Source organism: Pteropus medius, unplaced genomic scaffold (assembly GCF_902729225.1).
Source record: "Pteropus medius unplaced genomic scaffold, Ma_sr-lr_union100, whole genome shotgun sequence".
Lineage (NCBI taxonomy): Eukaryota > Metazoa > Chordata > Mammalia > Chiroptera > Pteropodidae > Pteropus > Pteropus medius.
In genome coordinates, this window is record NW_024349800.1 from 688,905 (window position 1) to 712,699 (window position 23,795).

General features: G+C 37.8%; 2 pseudogenes; one reads left to right on the forward strand and one right to left on the reverse strand.

Annotated features, from left to right (window-relative positions):
• Positions 1-14,351: 14,351 nt before the first annotated feature.
• Positions 14,352-14,470, reverse strand: LOC120622235 (uncharacterized; annotated as a pseudogene).
• An 8,172-nt stretch (positions 14,471-22,642) lies between these two features.
• LOC120622101 (60S ribosomal protein L15-like) lies at positions 22,643-23,228 on the forward strand (annotated as a pseudogene).
• The last annotated feature ends 567 nt before the right edge of the window (positions 23,229-23,795 follow it).

Sequence of the window (23,795 nt, forward strand, 5' to 3'; positions counted from 1 at the left end):
TGAATCTTTGGCATGTGGTTACCATTATGAATATGTAAAGGATATATATGTGTGTGTGTGTGTGCGTGTGTGTGTGTGTGTATACACACACATACACAGTTGTCCCTTTTCTTCTGCGCATGCCTTATCTCCATTCCCTTTTGCAAATTTGGATCTTTGAATCCTCCTCTTTTCTGTCATTGTTGTCACAATTTGTCCCTATGTATGCTGAATGTTCATTACTATCTTGCTATTGCAAATCTCTTCTTATTTTAAACTTATAATGCCCTGTTCCTAGTAAGGGTTGCACTCCTCTGCTTTTATCAGCCTGCTAGTCACCTTACTCTTAATTATGTATATATTTTTTGTCTTTTTTTTTTAGATAAGCTCACCCCTTTCAGTATTTCCTGTAGTGCAGGCCTCATAGTGGAGAATTCTCTCAATTTTTGTATGTCTGGAAAGGTCTTTATTTTTCTTTCATATCTAAAGGAGAGCTTAGCTGGGTACATTATTCTTGGCTGGTAGTTTCTTTCACTTAATATGTTGAATTTTGATTCTACTCCTTTCTGGCTTGTAAGGGTTGTGCTGAGAAGTCCGATGATAATCTAATTGGTTTTCCTTTATAAGTTACCATTTTCTTCTCCCTGTCAGCCCTGAGAATTCTTTTTTTGTCATTGATTTTTGATAATTTTAGTACAATGTGTCTCAGTGAAGGACTTCTTGGGTTGAGATAATTGGGTGTTCTGTTGACTTCTTGAATTCCAAGCTCCAGCTCATTCCTTAGATTTGGGGAATTCTCGTCCACTATTTGTCTGAAAATGCTTTCTAGTCCCTGCTTCTTTTCCTTGCTTTCAGTAATGCCCATTATTCTTATGTTTCTTCTCCTGATGGTATCAGCTAGTTCTTGAATTTCTCTTTTATCATTTTTCATTCTTCATTTTCTCTTTTCTTCCTTCTGATTTATTGCTAGATTTCTGTCTTCGATATCACTGATCCTTTCGTCCATTTGTTTGACTCTATTTCCCAGGCTTATTATTTCATTTTTCAACTCTTGCAGTGTGTTCTTTATCTCCAGAAGGTCTATTTGGTTCTTTTTGAGCGTTTCAATCTCCTTGCTCTGCTCATCTATTTGTTTTTTCAATTCCTGAAATTGTTGATATGACTTGTTTAGGATCTCATTGAGTTTTTCAGAAGTACCATCCTTAATTCTCTGTCATTTAAGTTGCATATTTTCTGGAGACTTTTCTCTTTCTTTCTGAGATGCCTTGTCACTTTGGTTGTTCATGGCGTTTAATGGACTATTTCTCCGCCTGGGCATTAATGGAAGTGTGTTCTGCTGTTTTTCCAGAAAGAAGATTTATTATATAAAGTCTCTCTTTAGCCTGTTGCAAAGAAAGCGCTTTTCTTTTGGTTTCCAGTAGGCGGCATCTAAGCCTCTTGAATCCCTCCTTTATATAAAGCCTTAATAATGCCTTTTTATTTTCTTGTAGATATTTAATCATGCTTGCTACCCTCAGTCTCAGTCTCTGTCAGTGTTAACAATAGTTTTGGTAGCATTTGCTCAGATTCCCCTGGGGCTCCATGGCGTTCCATCTCAGTGGGTATGAGGGTAGGAGCCCTCTGTGTTGGGGGTTGGGGGTTGCAGCTCAGCGTCGGTTTTGCAACATCGGCTGGTAAAAATCAATTTTTTTCTGCCATTCCTCTTCTCTGTTTTCTGCCCTTTTCGCTGGGCCCTACCGCCAGCCCCATGGAGCTAACAGCACTTCCGTGAACTCTCCACACCTTCTTCCCTCCTCCTTCTCCTACAGGGAGCTCCGTTGGCTGTGTGAGGCAGCTTCATTGTTTCTCTCAGTCCACCACCCGACACCCGGGGTTCTGACCTGTGGTAGCTCTTATGCTCAGATCCCACACTCAGACATGCTGGTGTGCAGTTTGGGTGTTTTTGTTGATTTTTAAATGTTCAGCTTATTGTTGTTTCAAGGGGAGAGCTCTGGGGACATCTCTCACTTCACCATGTTTAATCCGATCTCTACTCTACCACACTTAATTGGTGATTTATGTAATCTCAATTCTTATATTCAGCTTCATGTACTATATTGTCCTTTATCTTTTTAATACGGTTTGTCTTGGTCTCTGTGGTGCAATGGGATACTTAAGCCTCACATTCATGCTCTAGGATTCTCTCAGGAGTATCTTGTTCATGAATAATTGATAGTTTTTCTTGTAAGGGGAGCAAAGTCATGAACTACTTATATCACCATCTTGGTGACGTCACTCCCAAAGTCTTTTTAAACACTTTGAGATACTCCTGTCCAACTTCACAAGCTGCCTCAGGTCTAAAAATTCTTCAGCCTTTTTGCCATGTTTGGTGCACATCTTTACTCAAGGTTATATTTCACATTTCAAGAGCATGATTCAACAATATCGATTTCTATAGACGTTTCTGTTCATCATCCAGCACAAAGTCCCTCATGGTTCTAGAAATAAGTGCTGCTACCTTGGTAGTTCCCTAGAGCACTTATGGATACTTTCTGCTGTGGTGCTAGTGCCATAAGGGCCCTTTCTGAGACCAGACTGCACACAAACTGTGTTCCAGGGTAGCTTTACAGTAGTCAGTTCCCTTGCTCTGACATATATAGCCATTGTTTTTCTTTATCTTTACAATTACTGTGCTATCGTGGTCCATTCTGAATCTGTATTACACAGGAATGTGTAATACCACAGTGGTTGGAGAAAAGAACTGTCCCTGAAGGCAATTCGAATGATTGTGAAAAGTTACAAGCTTACTATGGAAGAAAACGCATGAGCTAATCCATCTGTTTAGGTGCCAGACTGTGTAACTGGGAGATTTCTGAATTAATATCCATGTATAACAATTGTTTATAAAAGCATAAGTTTTTAAGTGTGTTACTTTAAAGCTTATGTGTTATGAAAACTTAACAGTGCACAGGTAACAAAAGTAAAAATAAATTAACGAGACTACATCAAACTTAAAAACTTCTGTGCATCAAAGGATGCAATCAGCAGTGTGAAAAGACAACCTACAGAATGGGATAAAATATTTGCAAATCCTTTATCTGATAAGGGGTTATTGTCCAGTATATATAAAAAATTCCTACAACTAAAAAAAAAAACTGATTAAAAATGGGCGAAGGTACCTTCTGGTCAAGATGGCAGAGTAGGTAACTGCTCTGCTTGCCTCCTCTCACAATCACATAAAAATTACAATTAAACTACAGAATATCCATCATTGGGATCACCTGAAGTCTAGCTAAACAGAAGTCCTACAACTAGTAACACACAGAAAAGGCCACCTCAAGATGGTAGGAGAGGCAAAGATGTGAAATGGGCTGGTCCCACACTCATGTGTGATAATCAAGAGAAATAGCTCAGCTGTAGAGGTCCCCCTGGAAGAGCAAGGGGTCCCGGCCCCACACTGTGCTCCTCAGCCTAGGGTTCCAGTGCCGGGAAGAGAAGTCCCCACAACTTCTGGCTGTGAAAACCAGCAGAGATTGTGGCAGAGTGAGATGGAGGGCTGAGGGAGTTGCAGACTTTCCTCTTAAGGGGCCCATGCACAAATTTACTTGGTGATGGACTCATTTGCTCTGAGCTCCAGCTCTGGGGCAGTGCCTTGAAAGACACCTGGGACATATGGGAGGAACTGAATTATCTGGCTTGAGGGTGAGGGCTGGAGAGGCAGCTTTCTCCCAGACAGAAGTGTTGACAGGGGGCATTGTTCCTTTGTTGAGCCTTCCTCCACCCATCTTGCAGACCCAGGCAATCACCATATCTGAGACTCCATCAACCTGGTTAACACTGGTCACCCTGCTCTGGTGATTCCCTAAGACCCTGCTACTCTCAATGAGTGAGCCCACCCAAGCTACCTCCAGAGTTTTTACCATAAAAAAAGCCTGTTTTGGCTCATGCTGTGGACTTTCCTAAAATCTCTCAAAGGACATGTGCGTTCATATATTCATTGCAGCACTATTTACAATAGCCAAGATATGGAGGTATCCTGGGTGTCCATAAATGAATGAATGGATAAAGAAGAGGTGGTATTACTCGGCCATAAAAAATAATGAAATGTTGCCATCTGCAACAACAAGGATGAACCTAGAGGGTATTGTCCTGAGTGGAGTAAGTCAGATAGAGAAATACAAATGTCATATGTGGAATCTAGAGATCAGGTTAAACAACAGAGACAGGCTCATAGATACAGGGAGCATTTTGATGATTGTCAGATTGGGGGGTGGGAGGATGGGTAAAGGGGGAAGGAGGTTAAGAGGTACAAATTGGTAGTTACAAAATAGTCATGGGGATGTAGTGTATAGCATGGGGAATATAGTCAGCAGTATTGTGAGAGCTATGTACAATGTTGGATCGGTACTGGATTTATCTGGGTGATCACTTCATAGGTTATATAAATGTCTAATCACTGTGTTGTACACCTGAAACTAATATAATATTGTATGTCAATAGTAATTGAAAAAATATATATAATTTTTTAATGGGCAAAGGACTTGAATAAACATTTCTCCAAAGGAGGTATACAGATGGCCAACAAGAACATGAAATAATGTTCAACATCATTAATCAGGGAAATGCAAATGAAAAACCCCAACAATATATCATCTCACACCCATCAGGATGGCTACTAGCAAAAAAAGAGCAAATGAACACCGAAACTAGAAAACAAGTGTTGATGAAGATGTAGAAAATTGGAACCCTTGTGCACTGTTGGTGGGAAGGTAAATTGGCACAGCCACTATGGAAAACAATATGATATTTCTCCTAAAAAGTTAAAAATAGAATTATCTTATAATTCAGCAATTCCACTTCTGGGTAGATACGCAAAACAATCTAAAGCAACATCTTAAATAGATATTGGTGCAAACATATTTATAGCAGCGTGGAGAGCTGATTGTAAGCTGACAAGGTCCTTGCAATCTGTGAGGTCAACCAAGGGTTGCCTCACCTCAATGAACCCTCCTAAGAATGGAGAAGTACGAACTGTTTGGGGAACAATGTGGTGTTGCTCTGAGACAGAGAATTATGCTTATAGCTACGAGCAGATAGAACTGCAAAAGATCATAGCAGGGTGTGGGTTGGGTGATTGTACAGAGGATGATCTTATCTTAGCCAGCAATTGTATGCTCTTATATAAAAGCAGCTTGCAAAAATAAAACTGTGCCATTACTCCACCATCAGTGGACAGTGGACCTCCTGATCCCAGCTTTTTGTCTTCTTTCTTTTCTTCACCTCCCACTTTTCCCACTCAGATATATTTTCCAGAGCCACGTTGGACGTGGCAGGATTTACCACTTACTGAATGCGGCATAGCAGCATTATTCACAATAGTCAAAATATGGAAGCAACCCAAATGTCCATCCACAGATGAACAGATAAGCAAAATGTGGTATAAACATATAATGGAATGTTATTCAGCCTTAAAGAAAAAAATTCTGACACATGCTACAACTCAATGAATCTTGAGGACATTATGTTAAGTGAAATAATCCAGTCAGAAAAAGGACAAATACCATGTGATTATACTTACATGAGAGTTGTCAAATTCATAGAGACAGAAAATAGAATGGTGGTTGCCAGGGGGTGGTGGAGGGGGGTGGGGAGAATGAATGGAAGTTATTATTTCATGGGTATAGAATTTCAGTTTTTCAAGATGAAAAAATCTAGAGATTGGTTGCGGAACTGTACACTTAAAAATAGCCAGCCCAGTGGGCCTGGCAGGTAATGTAGCCCCTGTTCAAGACGCATCTATAACTTATCTCCTGTCTATTCCCCAGCCCTGCCCTTTAGGTGAATTAAATAAAAATCATTTCTCTCAGAGCCTGTCTTTTCTGGACTGACAAATGAAACCAACAATTTTCACTTTGGGTAATAAAAAATACCAAGGCTATAGTTAATATAAAAGCATTTTGTAACAGCAAAGGAAACTTCAAATGTAAATGATCATTCTGATTAAGATAGGACCAGAATATTCTACTCACTTCACTTCGAGTGTAGTTCTTTCATTCAGGATGAGTAATTACATGTAACTAACAGAGTATACATTAAACATAAATAAAAATTCATACTCAGGCAACAAAATACATATTAGGAAACTTTCATTTCATGCACAGCCTTACCAACATAGTGATCAAGAGGAACTTTAGGTTTTCCATTATTTTCCATTATGTTCACTGAAGGAGGAAGCCACAGTTTTTCTTCTGTCGATCTGCAGCAGCCTGCACAAAGTTTGCCTTCCAACTGAGACTTTCTGTCAGAGGGAGGATGACTTTCTTTCTATAAGAAGCTCCAGTCTCTCTCCCTGCCCATGGAGCAGGCTTACTTAAGTTAAACAGTTAAGTGATCAGCCAGGTAATATATTTAGCCAAACTGTAGACAATGTCTTAACATCTATATCACAGAGGTATACATTAGTCTGGGAAACTGTAAAATCCTTTAAGTCAGCAGTACCCAGGGACTAGTGCTCCTATGAGAATCTAATGCCTGATGATCTGGCACCAGGGACCAGTGCTCCTATGAGAATGTAATGCCTGATGATCTGAGATGGAGTGGAGGTGGTGATGCTAGCGCTGGGAAGCGGCTGCAAATACAGATGAAGCTTCACTTTCTCGTCACTCACCTGCTGTTGTGTGGCTCAGTTCCTAAGAGGCCACTGACTGGACTGGTCCGTGGCTGGGATTTGGGGACCCTTGCTTTAAGTCATAACCTGGCTTGACTAGATAATTTAGGTTTCATGGTTTTGCATCCACTAGAAATTTTAATGAGCTCAAAATTTAATTCATTGAGGGGAGGGGATTATAAATCTTTTTCTGCCATTTTTATACTGAGCCCTGAATGCTTCTTGTATCTAGAAAGGCAGAAATCACCCTTATTTGAAATTTCTTAGTTTCTCTCCTACCATTATTACCTCAGGGAAAGAAGGTAAGTTTGTAAGGACAAACCCAAATTGTCCACCTGCTGAAAATTAGAATTACTTACATATGTTGTTTGAGTCAATTTGTGGAGAGCTGAAAAACTAATATTGAAAAGATAAGTCGTATGAAGAGACACTTCCCAGAAGAGAAAATACAAATGGCCAATACATATAAGAAAATCTATTTATCCTTTTCAATAATCAGGGAAGTGCAAATTAAAAACAGCAACAAGATGTGTTTTCTCAGTGATCAGATTGGAAAAACTTTTTAAGTCTGACTATATCAAGTCTGGGCAAAATGGGAAAAAAATGAACTCTCTTGTTATTGGTGGAAGTGTAAATTGATTTGACCTATTTGGAAAGCCTTTTGGTCCATATATTTGCAAACTCGTATTGAAAGTCTTTGAGATCAGGTGTGTTTCAGATTGTTGTTTGTTTCCTTGAAAGGTAAAAGGTGAAGAGACTATTTTTACATTACTACTCCTAACGAGTTCAGGAGCAGAATCCTACTGTCAAGTGAAACACAAATCTTTACACTAAATGGGCTAACTACAGACTTCAAATAGCCTTAGTTCATTGTAGGTTAGTTTTCACTGCCAAAGGACTTTGTTGCAAACTTATGGAAAAAATGGTTTTAGAGTATTTTTGGATTTCAGAATTGTAAGGAAGGATCTTGGATCTATATTTTGCAAACTTCAAAATGGGCATACTCCATGACCTAGCAATTCATCTCCTAAGTCCAGACTTTGACATAATGGGATTTAAATTTTTTGAGTGTTATTTATAGTAAGAAATACAATTCATATGTAACCCAATTCACATATATATTTGTATGACTGAAATAAAAGTTTCATGAAACACTGTCAACCCTTTCTACAGGTGATCACTTTGATATCTTATATTCCATTTCATTTTTTTTGTTTGTTAAGTGTTTAACATGTACCCAGCACAGTTCTCAGCATTTTATACATTTTCTATTTTTTTAAGTTATTGGATTATGATTCAATGATAAACAGATAAAGAACCCAATTTAAAAATGGGGAAGAGAAAGTATCTTAAATAATAAAGAAAGTATCTTAACATAATAAAGGCCATATATGACAAACTTTCAAACAACATTGTACTTAATAGTGAAAACCTAAAAACCTTTCTTCTAAGATCAGGAACAAGACAAGGCTGTCCACTATCACCACTGTTATTCAATATGACATTGGAGATCCTAGCGAGTGCAAGCAGGCAAGAGAAATATATAAAAGGCATCCAAATAGGAAATGAAGAAATCAAACTGTCATTATTTCAGATGACATGATTCCCTATGTAGAAAACCCTAAAGACTCCACAAGAACACTACTAGAAACAGTAAGCAAATACAGTAAAGTTTTTGGACACACAATCGACGTTCAAAAATCCATAGTGTTCCTATTCCGCTCTAATAATGAAGTGTCAGAAAAAGAAGTGGAAAAAATAGTTCCTTTTGCAACTGCAACAAAAAGAATAAAATACCTAGGAATAAATCTAACGAAACATGTGAAGGACCTATATAAAGAAAACTATAAGACCCTATTAAAAGAAATTGAAGAAGATACAAAGAAATGGAAAGATATTCCAGGTTCTTGGATTGGAAGTATCAACATAGTTAAAACGACCATATTACCTAAAGCATTATACAGATTTAATGCAATCCCCATCAAAATCCCATCGGCATTTCTTAAAGAAATAGAACACAAAATCATCAGATTTGTATAGAAGTACGAAAGACTGCAAATTGCCAAAGCCATCCTGAGAAAAAAGAACAAGGCTGGAGACATCACTCTGCCCAACTTCAAATTATACTACAAAGCGACAGTAATCAAAACGCCATGGTATTGGCAGAAAAATAGACACACGGACAAGTGGAACAGAATCGAGAGTCCAGAAGTAAACCCATGTTTATATGGGCAAATAATTTTTGACAAAAAGCCAGAAACATACAGTGGAGAAAGGAAAGCCTCTTTGATAAGTGGTGCTGGAAAAACTGGAAAGCCACCTGCAGAAAAATCAAACTAGACCTTTGTCTATCACCACACACCAAAATTAACTCAAAATGGGTTAAGGACCCGAATATAAGACCCGAAACAATAAAATGCATAGAAGAAAACATAGGAACTAAACTCAAGGACCTTGGACTTAAAGATTTTATGAATTTGACCTCAAAAGCAAGGGAAGTAAAACCTAAAATAAATGAATGGGACTACATCAAACTGAAAAGCTTCTGCTCAGCAAAAGAAACCATCAACAATGTAAAGAGACAACCATCGAATGGGAAAATATATTTGCAAGCAACGCCTCCGATAAGGGCCTAATATCCAAAACATACAAAGAACCCATACAACTCAATAACAACAACAACGAAAACAAACGATCCAATCAAAAAATGGGCAGAGGACCTGAACAGACAATTCTCCCTAGAGGACATACAAATGGCCAACGATTATATGAAAAGATGCTCAACATCGCTAGCTACTAGGGAAATGCAAATCAAAACCACAGTGAGATAGCATCTCACACCTGTTAGAATGCCTATAATCAACAGGACAAGTAATAACAAATGTTGGAGAAGACGCGGAGAAATAGGAACCCTCATACACTGCTGGTGGGACTGCAAATTGGTACAGCCACTATGGAAAGTGGTAAGGAGGTTCCTCAAAAAACTAAGAATTGACCTACCATGTGATCCAGCAATCCCTCTACTGGATATTTACCCCAAAGACTTGAAAACTCATATTCGAAAAGATATTTGCACACCGATGTTCATAGCAGCATTATTTACGGTGGCCAGGACATGGAAGCAACCGAAGTGTCCTACGATAGATGATTGGGTAAAGAAGCTGTGGTACATATATACAATGGAATATTTCTCAGCCATAAGAAGAGATGAAATACTGCCATTTGCAACAACATGATATCACTTATATGTGGGATATAAACCTAAAAGCAACATTTGAACAGGACAAACAGAGACTCATGGACATGAACTATAGACTAGTGGTTACCAGAGGGTAGGGAGTGTAAGAAGCGGGGAGGTAAAGGGGGTAAAATATATGGTGACAGAAAGAAATCTAACGGTGGGAGGTGACAGAAAGAAATCTAACTGTGGGAGGTGAATACACTGTGTAAATATATATGCTTTACTGTTAAAGTGTACAGCTGAAACTTATTGGATTTTGTTAACCAATGTCACCATATAAAAAATAAATAAAAATAAATAAATAAATAATGCCAAGGGTTAAAGTCAAAGAGTGGATCTTAAAAAGTAGTAAGAGAAAGGCAGCTACTTACTTACAAGTGTACTTTCTTGCAGGAATGTCAGCTGATTTCTCAGCAGAAACTTTGCAGGCCAAAAGGGATTGGCAAGAAATATTCAAAGTGATGAAAAGCAAGAACCTACAATAAAGACTACTCTACCCAGAAAGACTATCAATTAAAATGGAAAGTGAAATGAAGAGCTTCCCAGACATGAAAAACCTTTAGGAATTCATTGCCAATAAGCCAATATTACAAGAAATAGTAAAGGGACTTTTGTAAAAATAAGGAGGAAAACATAAATACAAATAATAAAATGGCAATAATTACGTACCTACCAATAACCACTTTAAATGTAAATGGATTAAGTGCGCCAATCAAAAGACATAGAAAAACAATACAAAAAATCAATGAAACCTTGAGCTGGTTCTTTGAAAGTTTAAACAAAACTGATAAACCGTTAACCAGATTCGTCAAGAAAAAAAAGAGAGAGAGAACCCAAATAAATAAACTCAGAAATGAAAAGAAGTAACTACGAACTCCCCAGATATACAAAGGATTTTATATGCCAACAAATTGGACAATCTAGAAGAAATGGATAAATTCCCAGAATCATGCAATTTCCCAAGACTGAGTCAAGAGAAAAAGAAAATCTGAACAGACCAATTACCACTAACAAAATTAAATCAGTAATCAAAAAATTTCCAAAAAATAAAAGTCCTAGACCAGATGGCTTCATATGTGAATTTTACCAAATATTCAGAGAAGAATTAACACCTGTTCTTCTCAAACTATTTTTAAAAATTCAAGAGGGAAGTCTCCCTAATTCTTTTCACAAGGCCACCATTACCCTGATTCCAAAACCAGACAAAAACATCATAATAAAAGAAAACTATCAGGCAGATATCTCTGATGAACACTGATGCAAAAATCCTGAACAAAATATTAGCAGACCAAATTCAGCAACACATTAAAAATATCATACGTCATGATCAAGTTGGATTTATTCCTGGATGAAAGGTTGGCAAATCAATTAATGTGATACACTACATTAACAAATTGAAAGATAAAAATCATATAATCATATCAATAGATGCAGAAAAAGTGTTTGACAAAGTCCAGCAACCATTTATGATAAAAGCTCTCAGGAAAGTGAGAATAGAGGGAACATACCTCAACATAATAAAGGCCATATATGACAAACCTATGGCTAACATTATATTCAATGGAGAAAGGCTAAAAGCCTTTGCCCTAATATCAGGAACAAGACAATGATGTCCACTTTTACCACTTCTATTCACATTGCACTGGAAGTCTTAGCTACAGCAATCAGACAAGAAAAAGAAATAAAAGGCATCTGAATTGGAAAAGAGGAAGTAAAACTGTCATTATTTGCAGGGAACATGCATTATGTGTAGAGAACCCTAAAGACTCCACCAAAAAACTGTTAGAACTGATCAATGAATTTAGTAAAGTAGCAGGATGCAAATTAATATTCAGAAGTTGGGTGCATTTTTATATGCCAATAATAAACTTTCAGAAAAAGAAATTAAGAAAACAATCTCATTTATAACTGCATCAAAAACAATAAAATATCTAGGAATCAAATTAAACAAGGAGGTAAAAGACCTGTTCTTGGAAAACTATAAGTCATTGAAAAAGAAATTGAAGAAGATACAAATAAATGGAAGCATAAACCATGCTCATAGGTAGGAAGAATCAGCATTGTTAAAATGGCCATACTACCCAAAGCAGTCTATAGATTAAATGCGCTTTCTATCAAAATACTAATGGCATTCTTCAGAGAACTAGAACAAATAATTCAAAAATTATACGGAACCATAAAAGATCCCAGAAAGCCATAGCAATCTTGAGAAGGAAGAACAAAGCTGGAGGTATCAAGTTACTTGATATCAAACTATATTACAAGGCTATAGTAAGCAAAACAGTATAGTTCTGGCATAAAAACTGATACATAGATTAATGGAAGAGAATAGAGAACCCAGAAATAAATCCACGACTATACGTTCATTTACTATAGGACAAAAGAGACAAGAATATATAATGGAGTAAAGACAGTCTCTTCAATAAATGGTGTTGAGAAAATTGGACAGATATATGAAAAAAAAAAATGAAACTGGACCACCTTCTTACACAGTATACAAGTGTAAACTCAAAATGGATTAAAGACTTAAATGTAAGGCCCAAAACCATAAAGCTCCTAGAAGAAAATATAGGCAGTAAACTCTCTGATATTGCTATTAGTAATTTCTTTTCTGACATATCTCTCCGAGCAAGGGAAACAAAAGAAGAAATAAGCAAATGGGCCTACATCAAACTAAAAAGTTTTTGCACAGCAAAGTAAGCCATCAACAAAACGAAAAGATAGCCTACTATTTGGGAGAAGATATTTGCCTATGATATATCTGATAAGGGATTAATATCCAAAATTTATAAAGAACTCATACAACTCAGCAACAGAAAAACAAACAACCCAATTAAAAAATGGGCAGAAGACCTGAATAAATATTTCTCCAAAGAGGAAATACAGATTGTTAATAGACACATGAAAAGTTGCTCAAGACCGCTAATCATCAGAGAAATGCAAATTAAAACCACAATGAGATGTGATCTCACACCTGTCAAAATGGCTATCATCGATAAAACAAAAAACAAGTTTTGGCGAGGATACAGAGAAAAGAGAATTCTCGTACTCTGTTGATGGGATTGCAAATTGGCACAGCCACTATAGAAAACAGTTTGGAGGTTCCTCGAAAATTTAAAAATGGAAATACCTTTTGACCCAGCAATTGCACTTGTGAGTATTTATCCAAAGTAAACCAAAACACTAATTCATTAAGATCCAAGCCCCACTATGTTCACAGCAATGCTATTCACAAAGCCAAGATATGGAAGCAACCTAAATGCCCATCAATAGACAATTGAATAAAGAAGACATGGTTCAAAAATACAATGGAATATTACTCAGCTATAAAATAATGAAATCCTACCATTTGCAACAACTTGGATGGACCTAGAGGTTATTATGCTGAGTGAAATAAGTCAGGGAAAAATAAATAGCATATGATTTCACTTACATGTGGAATCTAAGGAACAAAAGGAACAAACTAAATGAGAACAGACTCACAGATGCAGAGGACAATCTGATGACTGCCAGAAGAGAGCAAAGCTGGGAGACTGGGAGAAAAAGAGGAAGGGTTGAAGAAGTACAAATTAGTAGTTAAAAAGTAGCCATGGGGGTGTAGAGTACAGCATAAGGAATATAGTCAATAGTATTATAACGGCTATGTGTAGAGCCAGGTGAGTGATAGTAATCGGGGATGGGGGAAGTGAATCATATCATAAACTATATAAACAACCAATCAATGGACGTACGCTGAACCATCAAAAAATAAAAAAAACTTTTAAATCTTTGTTGTTTACTGAAATTCAAATGTAAATAAGCATCTTGCATTTTTATTTGCTAAATCTGGTAACCCTAATTTGGGGAAGATTTTTAGGGGTCTCTGAGGCCCAGAAAAAGGATAGATATTTACCCAAGAGTTAGATATTCACACCCAGAGTTAGTGGCAAACCCAGGATTGAGCCTAGCCACCCTTTCCGGGGGTGGTTGTAAAGTGCTCCCAAGTCTCTGGAGCAGGGGTTGGTGTTGAGAACAGACTCACTCTCTCTCCAAAGACTGCCTGCGTGCCCCTATCCCCTCCCAAGTTGCCCTACTGGGCAAAACCCTGAAGCAAATTCTAGTGCAGAAGAGAGGAGAAGAGCAAGGTCACACCAATTTAGAGAAGATGGTGTTGACTGAGAATTCTAGCCAGGGAGCTCATGCTGCTCAGGAAGCAGCTAATGAAGCTGGAAACTCCAATTAAGAAGCAATCTGAGAGTTTGCAGCAAATCCCAGCAGCAGTCCAATGTAGCAGAAAAAAACCGCAGGCGTAGGTTCTTGCCTGCTGCACTCTGAGACCTCAAACGAGGCATTTAAAGTCCCTGGGCTTCTGTTTCGTAGGCTATGAAATGAAGGGGGTTATGCTGTTTGCTATTTTTTTTTTTTTTTCAGGAGAGGCAACACTTGGTTGACCTCACAGATTGCAAGGACCTTGTCAGTTTATAATCCCTTATATTTTATTTTTTACGCCTATAGCACCTGGTCTTCCTAGGTAGTCTTCTATCCAAGTACTAACCAGGCCCAACCCTGCTTGGCTTCCAAGATCAGATGGGATTGGGCTTGTTCAGGGCGGCATGGCCATGGACTAGCTGATATTTAAAGACTCTGCTGGACCAAAAAATGGACTTTTCCAAGTGAGTTGGAGAATCCTTTCCCTACAACATTGAACTTTTTTTCATAGCATTCTGGCATTTTATCTTCCTCTCTTCATTTCATCTAAGGCCAATTATTCTCTCATTTGTAGTAGACTCAAATTCTAGTCTATATACTCACATGTGAGAGAATTGTACCTTTCTTGATTTTGCATACCCCAATTTAATTTTTCTTTCAAGATCCCATTTCTCTAGGGTGGCAATTCAAGACTTCTCTTCTTCCTATCCCCAGGATGCACCTACACATTCCAAGGGAATTAAACATGGTAGCAAATCAGCAATGGGGGAAGGTCAGCAGCCTCTACTGAGATTTCATTGTTGTGCCACCTGGGCCTCAGAAGTGATCCTACTGGTTGCCATGGAGATCATGTTCCCATCTGGTGAAGATGCAGCTTGTAGGTTGATTATAATAATAGCCCCCAATTTTGCTTGCCTCCCAATATTCACATCTTTTGGTAGTACCATTGCATATAGCTATAGGCTTGACCACGTAATTTTCTTTGGCAAATGGAATATGAGAAGAATTTATACAAGCAGAAGTTTAAAAAAGGCCTTGATCATTTTGGCTGTGTCTCTTGGAATCCTGCCACTGTTATGAGAACATACCTGGGCTAGCTAATTGGAATGACATAAGAGGTACACTTAGAGAGTTAATGGCAAACTCAGTTAAGGCATTGTAGCTGACCCCAACTAACATAAGCAGAGCTTGACCCAGATTAGCAGAACCACCCAACTGACCTATAGACTCACAAGAAATAATGAATGATTCCTGTTTTAAGCCTTTAACTTTTGGAGTGATTTGTTATGCAGCAAAGGCTAACTGATATAAGTCTTTTTCCTTACTCCTGTGCCACCTAAGAAATAAGCCCTTTTTCCTAGATTGTTGATATTTTATGTCAAGTGTAGGAGCAGCTCTCTTATCAGTTAAAGAGCTTTATAATCCAGGAAGTCCCACCGTAGCGATGGGCAAGGACCTCTCGTGAGGTTCTGGGAAGTGTAAATAGGTCCAGTATTTGCAGAATGTAGTTTAATAATGTATGCTGAGGACTTTTAAATTGTTCACATCCTTGGTTCAATTTAGCTAAGGAAATAATGGGAAATTCAGGAGAAGAAAAATCTATATACAAAAAGATTTTATTATAGTATTATTTATACTCGCAAAAACTTATAAAATATCTAAATATGCAGCGATATAGTACATGCAGCTAATGATATATTATGTATATCCATTTAAAACAAAGTTTAAAAAGAATTAATAAACAACATGGGGAAATCTTATGCTGTTAGCTGAAAAAACAAATTATAAAATTGTATAGAATACAATCTCATATTAAAAGTAGTAGAGAATGGTAATAGTGGTTGAATTTAGGTAGTAGGCTATTGTGGCTGATTTTTATTTAATTTATATATGTTTCTGGATTTTCCATATTTTGCACAACAAACACATCATATTTATGATCTAAAAAATAAAACTTCTTATTTTTATCTATCAATATAGGCATCGTCCTGGGTGTAGCCAGGAAAACACAAATTACTCAGATGGAATTTAATTCAGGGAATTGGTTACTCAGGTGATGGAGGATTTGGGAAGCCAAATAGGTGACAATGAGGTAACCCATTTATTAGCCCAGTAGGAAGCTACTATCACTCCTTTTGGACAAAGAGAAGCATCAGTGTTGGTGTTACCCAGGAGCTGGGGTTGTCTGGCAGAAGCTAGAACTACAGGAGGAACCTTCCTGGTAGGAGCTAGAATCACAAAAGGTCCCAAGGAAGAAGAGGGAGCTGAAGTCAAAGAAGGGAACCCCTTCCTACTGCCAGAGATGTCACAGAAAGCAGAGAGATGAAGAAACACCTTGGCTTCTCTTCTCTTCCTATTCTTCAATGTTCCACCACTGCTGACCATTGAATGAATGCGAAGCCAGAGGGCAAGAGAAGGGTAAAGATGGTTGTGAGCATACATGCCCAGTTGGCTAACATGATGCGAATGGTTTTTAAGTAGCAGTGTTCATTGTTTATTTATAAACTTGGCTTCCACTTAGTTTTGCTTGGTTAAGGTATACATTTCTCGAAGCATCATGAAATTCATTTCTCTTAACTGCAAAGTACTCCACTTGTTGGCTTAACTATTTCTCTATTGTTTGGTATTTGGGCACCTTCCAGTTTTGTGGTTTGTACAAACAAAACTGAAAGCAGCACCTTGGTATTGATAAAGACTAACAGGGACTTTAAACCAACATATTCAGTTGGGAGGGTCTCTAGGAGGAGCTAGAACTTATGGAAGTTCTTGCATTCTATATAATCATGAGAACCCTACATGTGAGAACCCTATAGGAAGAACTCTATGTTTATAAGAAAGCTCTATGGTTCTAACTTCTCCTTTCCTTAACTTCCTACTCCCTTGTATAATACCCCTCCAACTTGCCACACAGGTCAGAGTGTGCACATGGCTTGCCATGTCTGCATGCACTGGGCGGGAACTCTTTCTTTTTCCCCAAAAAATTTTTTTCTGGTGACAAAACACCTAGTTGATATTGTTTTTCAGTTGACAGTATATGATGATTTTAATTTTCTCTTAAATTATCTCTTTCAGCTCAATTCTCCAAGTATGGGTCATTGTATATGAGCTATTTAAAAAATATTTGTGGAGAAGTAACTTCAGTGTAGCAGAAAGAGTTCTGCATTTAGAATCATACTTGCTATGTGAGAATACCTCTGAGCTTAATTTTTCTCATCTGCAAAAAAAAAAAAAAAAGCATCATTCCTGGCCTGCCTTCCCTAGAACCTTTGGGAAGGTGAAGGTAATGGCTTCTGCCTAAAATATGCACACCTGTGTGAATGGGATGCTGGTAACATTGATGATAGTGATGATGAGGATAATGAAGATTTAGCAGTTTTTGAATGAATGTCCCTGAGATAAGAACCAGTGGACATCACCACAGGTACTTGGAAAGGTTCAATTTTCACCAATTCATCACCATTCCTGTGTTCCAGTAATCTGAAGAAAATCATGTCGAGGCCCTAACATGATCAAGTGTGAGGTCAACATGGTCAACAATGTCCCTGCAGCCCACATACTTCTTGGTCATGCAGAGCATGTTTTAATAATAAAAACTCAGACAGCAAAATGGGCAAAAGACCTAAATATAAGACCTAAAACTATAAAACTTTAAAACTCCTATAAGAAAATATAGGAAGAAAGCTTTATGACATTGGATTTGGCAAGAATTTTTTTTTGCTACAGTACTAAAAGTACAGGCAATGAATGCAAAAAAAAAAAAAAGATAAATGAGACCACATCAAACTTAAAAAATTCTGTGCATCAGAAGACAAAATCAAGTAAAAAGTAAAAAGAGTAAAAAGAAAACATATGGAATACGAAGAAATATTTTAAAATCATATACCTCACAAGGGCTAATATCTAGAATGTATAAAATAACTGCAACTTAGCAACAAAAATAACATAATTAAAAATGGGCAAAGGACTTGATTGACATTCTTCCAAAGAAGATATAAAAATGGCCAACAAGCATATGAAAAGATGCTCAACAACACTAATCATTAGGGAAATGCAAATCAATACCACAATGAGATATCACCTCACACCCATTATGATGGCCATTATAAAAAACAAACAAACAAACCCCCGAAACAGCAAATAACAAGTACTGGTGAGAATGTAGAGAAACAAATCATTGTGCATTATCGTTGGAAATGTAAAATGGTGCAGCCACTATGAAAATTCCTCAAAAAATCGAAAATAGAATTAACATATGATCCAGCAATTTTACTTCTGGGCATATATCCAAAAGAATTGAAAGCAGGACCTCAAAGAGGTAGTTGAACACCCATGTTCATAACAACGCTATTCACAAGAGTCGAGAGGTGGAAGCAACCCAGGGTCCATCAATGAATAAAGAAAATATGGTACATACACACAATGGAATATTATTCATCCTTAAAAAAGAAAGAAATCCGGTCACATGCTGCAACATGGATAAAACTTGAGGACATTATGCTAAGAGAAATAAGCCAGTCACAGTAGGACAAATACTGTATGATTCTACTTACATGAGGTACTGAGAGTAGTCAAATTCATAAAGACAGAAAGCAGAATGATGGTTACCAGGGCTTGGGGAGAGGGAATGTGGAGTTGTTGTTTGATGAATATAGAGTTTTACTTTTGCAAGATGAAAAGTTCTAGAGATCTGTTTTATAACACTGTGAATATTCTTAACACTACTAAATTGTTAACTTCAAAATAGTAAATATGGTAAAATTTATATTACTTTTTAACTATAATTAAAAGAAAAACTAAAACACTGATGTCAAAGTTTAGAACACCTTCCCTACCCTCCCACATTGCCAAAGTAATTCCTACTTGTTCATTAAATTTGCAATGTCAAGAACAGGGATGGGTTATTTCACAAAGCCTCTGGTGTATGTTGTGTCAGTTAAGAACGCTCTTCAGGCAGAAGTAACTGAAAGCCCATTTCTTGATGGCTAAAACACAAAGGTTTGTTTTCTTCATGCAACTGGAAGTGGGTGGTTGCTGGCATTGGGTCAGCAATTCCTATCTTCAAATGTCATTTCCCTTAGTGTCCTACAGACTTCAGCTTAGGCTTCTTTGGCTATAACTGTGTGCCAACGTAGACTGGCAAAACAGGAGTTTTACTTAGGCAAATCACATTGCTGCCTTGAACAATGCTGGGGTGTCATCAGCAAGGAACAGGAGAAAGCTGGGTCAGAATTATCATGTAGGCCCAGCTCGAATTCAACCTCCTCAGAGAATCTTTCTTTTATTGTCTGTCTCTTTTAATAGAAGGTATGGTCTTGAAAGGTGGAGATTTTCTATCTTGTTCACTCCTGTATCCTCACTGCCTAAGTCAGTGCTGGCATGTAGTAGATGCTCAGTAAATATTTGTTGGCTGAAAATAAGATCAGGGGGCCTAAATTTGAATAATATGCCTTTTTTCCCAAACTGACAAAATACTAATAAATCTGGAAAAATACATATGTGAAGAATGGCCAATCTTACTAAAATATGGTTTCTTAAAAGAGAAGATATAGCTAAATAATTCAATGAAACATACAGAGTGGTGGTTCTTGCCCTGGCTTCACATTAGAATCACCTAAAGTGCTTCTAGAAAACAAACAAAACAAAGCAAAACTTGGGTGCTACCCTCAGAGATTCTGGTCCAATGGTGTGGGACCTGACTTTGATATCAATGTTTTCTTAATTCCACGAGATGATTCTAACGTGTGGCCAGCATTAAGAACCACTGTGCTGGAGAGTCCTGAAGGTTTGAATGTATAAGAATATGTAATTTGTGGTAAGATGACATTCCAAATAGGTAGCAACAAGAAGGTTCTTCAATTACAGATGTTGAAATGTTTACTTAACTATCTGGAAAGAACACTGGACATTTACTCTGAAACCAGAATAAACTCCATATGGACCAAAGTCTTATATGTTACAAAAGAAGGGGGAGAAAAAGGAAAAACCATGAAGATTCTTGAAGAAGTTTTGGATAAATTTATAATCATGGTAAGAAAGACCTTACTAAGCCTAAAGAGAAAAGTTTACTAACTTTGAAAATATTTTAAAAATTATTTCTGAATATCACAAAATATCAAAAATCAAGTCAAAGGAAAAATGAAAAACTAGAAAAAATGTATTTACAACACATGTACTAGACAATGAACTACATTTTTTTTGATTAACAAAGAGCTCAAATCAATAGTATGATTCTGACACTAGCTTCAGGGTGAGGGCTGGATGGGTAGGGGTCAGGGCAGCTCTTGCTGGGAAGGGAAGTGCTGGCAAACACGATTGATCCTTTGTTGAACACTCCTCCTACCCAGCTGGCCCTGCACAGGCAGGTGCCAAATCTGTGCTCTCCATTAACCTAGCTAACATTATTAACCCTGCCCTGGCGATTCCCTGAGACCTTGCCCCACCTAACTCATTCACCCAGTCAGAGCATCTTCCAAGGGCTCCTCCACAAAAGCAGCCTGCCTTGGTTCATGCTTCAGACTCACTTGAAGGGCCTCAAACCCCACATGAGTGGTGGCTGCCTTAGGCTTATGCTGCAGACTTTCTCGAAGGTCTGTAAATCCCATGCAAGTGACAGCCACACTCGGCTCATGCTACAGACTCTCTCAAAGGTCCACAAACTCCACACAAACAGTGGCCAGCTTCAGCATGCATTGTAGCTCCTGCCAAGCAATCCCAAGCCCAGCACAAACAGTAACAGGTCTCAATTTGCACTGTAACTCCCATCAGGTAGCCCCAAACCTGGCACAAGCAGCAGCGAGTCTTGGCCTATAACTTAACTCCAGCTAAGTGGCCACAAGCCTGGCACAAGTGGCGACTGGTTTCGGCTTACAATGTGCCCACCTAAGGGTGCCAGCCTCAGTTTATAGAGTAGTCTCTCTCAAGCACCTATAAGCCCAGTACAAGCAGCAATCAAATGTAGATCAATTTGTAGTTCCTACTAAGAGGCCCCAAGCCAGACACTAGCAGTAGCTGAACTTGACCTACACTGGAGCACATCTCAAGAGGATCTAGACTCAACACACCTGGTAGCCAGCTTCAGGGGTCCACCTAACAAGTTTCACAACTGACACACCAAAGGGTGGACTGGCTGGAACCAGAGCCCCACTAAAATGAATTCTGCTTTGTGGGGTCAGGCCTTGCATAACAACTTGTCTGCTGTAGTCACTGCCAGCCCTCACTAGTAGTCAGCCTGAGGGTCAAACCTGCCCACTGACATGCTAGCAGCAATTGAGGCCCAATTACAACAGGAGGGAACACACAACCCACATAGGGGACATGCTTGGAGCACCCAGTTTAGGTGACCAGGGAGACTGCCACTGAGCCCCACTATATAAAGCCACTATGTCAAGACCAGGAGACATGGCAGATCTAGCTAATACATGGAAACAAACACATGGAGTCAGTCAAAATGAGGAGACAAAGAAACATGTCCCAAATGAAAGAACAGGACAAAACTCCAGAAAAAGAACTACAGAACAGAGACAAGCGATCTATCACATACAGAATTCAAAATACTAGTTATAAGGATGCTCAACAAACTTTGAAGAAGACGAGATTAACTCAGTGAGAACGTCAACAAAGAGATAGAAAACATAAATATGTAGATAAAAAACATTACAAAGAACCAATCAGAACTAAAGAATAGAATAACTGAAATGAAGAATATACTAGAAGGCATAAATAGCAGATTAAATGAACCGAACCAGCAAATCAATGATCTGAAAGACAAAGTAGTGGAAAACTTTCCTAACCTGGCAAAGGAAATGGACATACAAGCCCAGCAAGTGAAGAGCCCCAAAAAAGATGAACTCAAAGAGGCCCACACCAAGATACAACATAATTAAAATGTCAAAGCTTAAAGGCAAAGAGAGAACCTTAAAAGTAGCAAGAGAAAAGTAATTACTTACAAGGGAAAGCCCATAAGACTATGAGCTGATTTTTCAACAGAATCTTTGCAGGCCAAGAGAATGGCATAAAATATTCAAAGTGATGAAAAGCAAAAAGCTACAACAAAGATTACTCTACCCAGTAAGTACATCATTTAGAATTGAAGGAGAGAGAGTTTCTCTGACTAGAAAAACTGAAAGATGTTCATCACTACCAAAATAGTATTACAAGAAATGTTAAAGAGACTTTTTAGGTAGAAAACATAAAAAATATGAACAAGAAAATATAGGAATGAAAAAAATCTCACCAACAAAGCAAACACTTAGAAAAAGCAGTGGATCAACTGATTATAAAGCTAGCACGAAAGTTAAAAGAAAGTAGGAAGATCATATGTAAGTACAACAATAAGTCAAGGGATATACACAAACACACATAAAAGAAGTAAAAAATGACAAAAACATATGTGGAGGGAGTGAGTAAAAATTATGATTTTAGAATATGTTTGAACTTAAGCAAACATCAACTTAAAATGGACTGCTATAAACATAACTTGGATATATATAAAGCACACGGTAGCCACAAATCAAATATCTATAAGAGATATACAAGAGGGGAAAAGGATCTTTCCTTTTCATCTGGCAGCAGCTGTCAGGCAAGCCACGATGGGCACTTAAAAGTACATCCAGGAACTATGGAAGAAGAAGCAGTCGGAAATAATGTGTTTTCTTCTCAGGGAACACTGCTGGCAGTATCACTTGCTCTCTGCACTCCACAGGGCCCCTGTCCCACCCAGCCCAATAAAGCATGTAGGCTGGGATACAAGGCCAAGAAAGGTTACGTCATATACCAGATATATATGTGCCATGGTAGCCGCAAATGCTCAGTTCTTAAGGGTAAGATCTATAGCAAGCCTGTCCATTATGGTGTTAAACAGCTAATGTTTGCTCTAAGCTTTCAGTCTGTTGCCAAGGAGTGAGCTGGACACCACTGTGGGGCTCTGAGAGTCCTGAATTCTTACTGGGTTGGTGAAGATTCCACATATGAATTATTTGAGGTTATTCTCATTGATCCATTCATTAAGCTATCAGACAGAATCCTGACACCCAGTGGATCACCAGACCAGTCCATAAGCACAGGGAGATACAAGGTCTGATGTCTGCAGGCCACAAGTTTCAACACACTATTGGTAGTTCTCACTGTGCAGCTTGAAGAAGGTGCAATACTCTCCAGCTCCACCTTTGCCACTAATATAAATATTGTTTGTAAAATTCTTTCCAAATAAACAATTTAAGACTGTCAAAAAAAGATATACAAGAAATAAAGAAAAAGTAATTTAAATATAACACTATAGAAAGTCACAAACATATAAGAGAAGAGTGAGAGAATAAAAAAGGAACAGAGAAAAACTACAAAAACAATCAGAAAACAATTAATAAAATGGCAATAACTACATACCTGTCAATAATTACTTCAAATGTAAATGGACTAAATGCTTCAATCAAAAGTTATACAGTGGCTGAATTGACACAAACAAACAAACAACATTTGTATGCTGCCTCTAGGAGAACCACTTCAGATCAAAATGTCCATACAAACTGAAAGTGAAGGGATAGAAAAAGATATTTTGGGCAAATGAAAATGAAAAAAAAAAAAAGGTGGGGTAGCAATGCTTATATCAGACAAAATAGACTTTAAGACAAGGGCAATAACAAGAGACAAACAAGGGCATTTCATGATGATAGAGAGATTAAGCCAGCAAGAAGATATAACTCTTGTAAACATTCATCCACCGGATATGAGAACACCAAAATATAT